Raw genomic sequence first — 6196 nt, forward strand, 5'->3', positions numbered from 1 at the left:
CCACGGGTTCCTCAGCCACGGGTTCCTCAGCCACGGGTTCCTCAGGTATGGGTTCCTCTAGCAACAAGTGCCTCAGCCACACTTCCTGCAGGCACGGGACTCTCAGCCATGGGTACCTCAGCCTTGGGTGCAGTGCTTCAGCTCGGGTGCCTCAGCCACGGGTGCCTCAGTCACGGGTGCATCAGCCTCGAGTACTTCAGCCTCGGGTGCCTCAGCCAGGGGTTCCTCAGCCACAGGTTCCTCTAGCAACAAGTGCCTCAGCCACAGTTGCTGCATCCACGGAGCACTCAGCCACGGGTACCTCAGCCTCGGGTGCAGTGCTTCAGCCTCGGGTGCCTCAGCCATGGGTGCATCAACTACGGGTGCCTCAGCCTCTGGTACTTCAGCCATGGGTGCCTCAGCCACGGGTGCCTCAGCACAGGGACCACAGCCTCGGGTTCCTCAGCCATGGGTGCCTCTGCCTCAGGTGCTTCAGCCATGGGTGCCTGAGCCTTGGGTGCCTGAGCCATGGGTTTCTCCTGGCTGCTGCGATGGCTGGGGAATGGCTCACCGAGGCCCCTGGTGCCTTTTATACAAGGACCCGGCTCCATACTGATGTGGAGGGTGAGACAGGCAGGGCTGGACCACTCTGCACACCCTGCCCTCCCCTTTGGGCATCACTCTGATGAAATGTGTTGTTGGGACATCCTGCGGCCCTGGGCTGGACCCTCCCCCAGCCGGGCCGGGCCAGGCCCCTCGTGCCCGGCTTGTAGTGCATTTCCCGTGGGTGTCCCCCACCCCGGGGGCAGGTGTGGCTGCTGAGTGAGGAATGGGTGAAGGCCTGGCCTTTGGCCCTGTCCCTGTGGTGTCAGGCGGGCCTGGGGGAGACGCCGTCTGAGGGAGGGACGTTGGGCCCAGTGAGGGGCTGGTGGTCGGCTTGTCTTCAGACCACCTGGGTCATCAGCGGGCAGCTCACCTCAGCTCCCCCAGCTCCTGCCGCGTCATCTCATGGCCTCTTCCCCCTGCGTGACTCAGGACGCCAGGCACGCTGTTTGCGGGCTGACCACTCCAGCACGCCCCCCTTACCCCACTCCATCTGCGATGACCGCATCCAAACAAGCCCCCGCCGGAGGCTCTGGGAGGACATCCCTGGGGTGATGGGTCAGCCGATGCACCGAGGCCGCGCTCGGTCACACCACGAGCTGCCTGACTGCACGCCCTGACCCCGGGGGAAGCTCACACCAGCGTCACCGGGATTCCTGCTCCTGTCTCCGTGCTCTGGGACACGTTCTGGAACCTGGGATCAGGTTCGAGGAAATGGTGGTGATAAGCGTTACCCCTCGGAGGTGGAGAGAGCACTGAGAGGGGCGGAAGATGCTGGGAGGGCGGTGGGCGGGTAGGCAGACAGGAGCAGAGCAAGGACAGTAGGTGAGGTACACGGGTGTGCGGGGTGCTGGGTGCCTAGCAACGGGCAGAACTGGGAAAACAAGGACGTGCCCCCAGGATAGCCTTTCCTCCCCGCATGGCGCTGGTCACGTGGTGCAGACCCCTGACCTTCCTCCCTAAGATAACATCTGGGCCTCAGTTGCTTTTCCGCTCCAGGCGCAGGAAAGCAGCCAAACCTGACTAGTGACGCCGTGGCTGCCTCAGGACCAGCCGCAGTGACGAACTGGGGCGGAGCGTGGAGTGTCAGGCCCGCAGGACTCAGCACTATTAAATATATATATTTTATTGACTACATATATATATTGTTGATAATATATGTATTTTATTGATTTCAGAGTGGAAAGGAGAGGCAGAGAGAGATAGAAACATCAATGATGAGAGAGAATCATTGATCGGCTGCCTCCATCAGAGGGCATGTGCCTGACTGGGAATGGAACTGTTTGACCTCCTGGTTCATAGTCGATGCTCAACCACTGAGCCACACCGGCCGGCTCAGCACTATTTCCATTCCTCTCCTCCTCTGTGTCCCAGCTGCCATCTCTTTCCAGGTGCTCTAAGGGTCAGCTGTGCCTGGACATTGAGAAACAAGCAAACAGTGACATGGGAGGGTCATGCTAGAGTCCGGTGGGAGCCGTGAGAATCAGCGAACCCGCCAGGGAGAGCAGGACGGCTTCCGGAGCGGGCGGTGCACAGGGGGCGGCGATGAGACACAGGGCACAGCCCGGGGTCTTCAGTGAGGTCCGGGCCAGCGCATCAGCACGCTCTGAATGAGAAACCCCGGGGCAGGGCCCAGCCGCAAGTTAGCCTGGGAGCTGGAGCTGGACAACTTTCCAGGTGGTTCTGATGCCTCCTCCAGAGTGAGAGCCAAGAGTCTAGACCCGTGGTTCTCAACCTTCTGGCCCTTTACCTACAGTTCCTCATGTGGTGACCCAACCATAAAATTATTTTCGTTGCTACTTCATAACTGTAATGTTGCTACTGTGATGAATCGTCATGTAAATATCTGATATGCAGGATGGTCTTAGGCGACCGCTGTGAACGGGTCGTTCGACCGCCACAGGGGTCACGGCCCACAGGTTGAGAACCGCTGGTCCAGACGAAGGGTGGGCATTCTCTCCCCAGAGAATTGAACTGTGAACGACAGTGCAGTGAGAAGTTCATGTCGGATTCCAAAGGGACCTGTGTCCCTCTGAGTGGAGAACAGACGCCAGGCCATGGCACGTGTGCAGCCGGATTCCTGCAGTGCTTCCTACTGTCCTGAGGACGGGTCAACAGGCTGGAAAGTTAACTTCCCTGTCCTTAATTTTTGTGTGGAGTGATTTCTTTTCAAAACATTTCGATTAAGTTCAATTTGCATTTTAAACAGAAGACAGCCTGGAATAACTGAAATAGAAGAATAAAGACATAAAACTGTACGTCAGGTTTGAAAAATTATTCCGAGTGCCTGGGGTTGGGAATACACACGGAGAGCCTGCAGGCTAGGACTCCAGCAGTGGGAGAAGCCCATTCAACTCCCTCTCATTTCGCGACTGAAACTTTACAACTCCGTGTGTTCATCTTCATAATGCTCAGTTGTGCGCTGTGATGCTAAAACCCACGTAGACCGTGGTTAGTTAACTTGTGCAGACAAGTGAAAAGAAGACCAAACAAAGTCAACCGGATGGTATATGATTGGACGTGGCTTTAGAAATCAGCTTCAAAACAGTCCTCTGCTCTCAGTTTGAGGGCTCAGTAGCCTGTCTTCAGCTATCGCTAGACAGAGCTGTGGTCGATGTTGAATGTAAAGGGCTCGGATGTACCTTTTTATTTTTTAAATATACTTCATTGATTTTACAGAGCGAAAGGGAGAAGGGTAGAGAGTGAGAAATATGGATGAGAGAGGAACATGGATCAGCTGCCTCCTGCACACCACCTACCGGGGATTGAGCCTGCAACCCAGATACATGCCCTTGACCGGAATTGAACCCAGACCATTCAGTCCGCAGGCCAATGCTCTATCCCAGGGGCCCTCAAACTAAGGCCCGCGGGCCACATGCGGCCCACCGAAAACATTTATCTGGCCTGCCGCTGCCTGTTGCTTAGCAGCGGACTTGTCCGGGCCCGCAGTAGGCATGTGTGGAATGTGGGCCGCACTCTCCGACTCCCCTCCTTCTCTCTGTTTCTGGACTCCTCCTCTCAGTCTCTGGTGTGATCGGACCAGTCATGAGCTTGCCTGTGCAGAGCCTGCTGCTGCCTGAGGACTGAGGTAAGAACAAGTTAGGATTTATTTGTTTTTACAGGGGTGGGCAAACTTTTTGACTCGAGGGCCACAATGGGTTCTTAAACTGGACCGGAGGGCCAGAACAAAAGCATGGATGGAATGTTTTTGTGAACTAATATAAATTCAAAGTAAACATCATTACATAAAATGGTAGGTCTTTTTTTTTTTTTTAGTTTTATTCATTTCAAATGGGCTGGACCTGGCCCGCGGGCTGTAGTTTGCCCACGGCTGAGTTAGGAGGTCTATTTTTTTTATTTTATTTTGCAGTTAGCAGGGCCTTTTTTTTTGAAGTTAGGAGAGCCTTTTTTTTTTTTTTTGAAGTTTTGTTTTTTACTTCAAAATAAGGTATGTGCAGTGTGCATAGGAATTTGTTCATAGTTTGTTTTTAAACTATAGTCCGGCCCTCCAACGGTCTGAGGGACAGTGAACTGGCCCCCTGTTTAAAAAGTTTGAGGACCCTGCTCTATCCACTGAGCCAAACCGGTTAGGGCTGATGTACCTTTTAAAAAATTAAATGTATTGGGGTAACATTAGGTAATAAAATTATATAGGTTTCAGGGGTACAGTTCTATGTCAGCTGTACTGTATATGGTATTGTGTGTTCACCACCCCAAGCCAATTCTCCTTCCATCACCATCTATCCCCCCTCTTACCTCTCTTTGCTCCCCGTTTATACTCACCATTCTGTTGTTTGTGTCTATGAGGTGTTTTTTCTTTCTTTTTTGCTTAATCCCTTCACCCTTTTCACCCAGCCCACAGGCCACCCTCTGAGAGCTGTCAGTTTGATCTCTATCTATGAGTCTGTTTCTATTTTGTTGTTGTTGTTAAACCTCCCCTGAGGATATTTTTCCATTGACTTTAATTTAGAGAGAGTGGGAGGGAGGGGAGAGAGACAGAGAGAGAGAAACATTGATGTGAGAGAGACACATTGATGGGTTGCCTCCTGAATGCACCCCTACTAGGGTGGGGATGGAACCTGAAGCCCAGGTACATGCCCTTGACTGGGAATCGAACCCGTAACCCTTTGTTGTGTGGTGTTACATTCTAACCATTGAGCTACACTGCCCAGGGCTCTATCAAAAAAAATCCTCCCCTGAGGATATGTTCATTGACTTTAGAGAAGAAGTGGTGGTGGAGGCGGGGAGAGGCAGAAACACTGATGTGAGAGAGAAACACTGATCACTCCAACTGGGATCAAACCTGAAGCCTTTGGTGTGTGGGACGATGCTCCGGTGGAGCCACCCATCCAGGGCGGTCTGTTTCTATTTTGTTCATTGGTTTATTTTGTTCACTAGCGTCCACAGGAGTGAGATCATGTGACGCCTGTCTTTCTCCGTCTGGCTTACTTACCATAATGCTCTCCAGGCCCATCCGTGCTGTCACAGAGATTTCCGTCTGTTTTAGGGCCGGTGGTATTCCACTGTGCAGACGTCCACAGCTCCTTAGCCACTCCTCTGTGATGGGCCTTGGGGCTGCTCCCAGATCTTGGCTATTGTACATACGCTGCAATGAACACAGGGGGTGCATATCCTTTTGAACTCACGTTGTGGGTTCCTGCAGGTACAGCGTGCCCAGAGTGGATCGGTGGAGCAGAAGGCAGTTCCATTTTCAACTTTTTGTGGAGACGCCATACAGTGGCCGCACCGTCTGCATTCCCACCAGCAGACACCAGGGTCCCGTTCCCTTTTCTCCCCGTCCTCACCAGCACTGTTGTTTGTTGAGCGACTGATGGTAGCCATTGTGACAGGTGAGAGAGATCCCTCATTGTAGTGTTAACTGGCAGTTCTTTGTTGATGAGAGATGTTGAGCGTTTATCACGTGGCTTATGGCCGCTTTAGGTAGCATTTCTTTGCATCATGATAACCTTACAGTGATCACAGGTCTTACTGCTTGTGTACCTCCTCCTTACCTTCTCCTTATTGGAATTGCAGATATTGTACTTAAGGGCAACTTGTATACAATTTCTTGTATTCACTGTAACTAGTCTAACTGTGTGTCTAGATACACCTTTGGTTATGAGGTGGTTGTATTACATCAGCCTTCCTTTGTCATGCTCCCAGTTAATATTACCGGACCTTGGTACAAGGATACAGGCTCCCAGGTATTAAGGGAACTGAATGGTTTGCTAAGCTGCCCTAAGAGGTTCATCGGAGTGCTTATTGCTGGCCTCGTGGCTCTATTCTCCCTCATTGCTACTGCCACTACTGCAGCCATAGCTTTAACCCAGGAAATACACACACTCATTTTGTGGATGGCTTGGGGAAAATGTTTCGGATGCCTTAGGAGCTCAAGAGCTCATAGATAAAAAAATAGAACAAAGGCTCAATGCACTAGGAGAAGCTGTGCTCCTTATAGGAGATCAAATGCACAGCTTGAAAGTGTGTTCTACCTTTCGGTGTCTTGCTGAGTTTGATTGGATTTGTGTCACTCCTAAGATATATAATGGTACTATGTGGTATTGGGATTGGGTTCGTAACCACCTGTTAGGAGTTTGGGATCAGACTAACTTTA

General features: G+C 52.0%; 1 long non-coding RNA gene across 1 annotated transcript; it reads right to left on the bottom strand.

The window, feature by feature from the left end:
• Positions 1–3548: 3548 nt before the first annotated feature.
• LOC111824618 lies at positions 3549–5491 on the bottom strand. Its single transcript, XR_002827723.1, has 3 exons — positions 5388–5491; positions 5036–5188; positions 3549–3665 (listed from the first exon to the last, which is right to left on the bottom strand). It is a non-coding gene; the product is annotated as an uncharacterized LOC111824618 (long non-coding RNA).
• Between the last annotated feature and the right edge of the window lie 705 nt (positions 5492–6196).

This window comes from Myotis lucifugus, unplaced genomic scaffold (genome assembly GCF_000147115.1).
Source record: "Myotis lucifugus unplaced genomic scaffold, Myoluc2.0 scaffold_3002, whole genome shotgun sequence".
Classification (NCBI taxonomy): Eukaryota; Metazoa; Chordata; class Mammalia; order Chiroptera; family Vespertilionidae; genus Myotis; species Myotis lucifugus.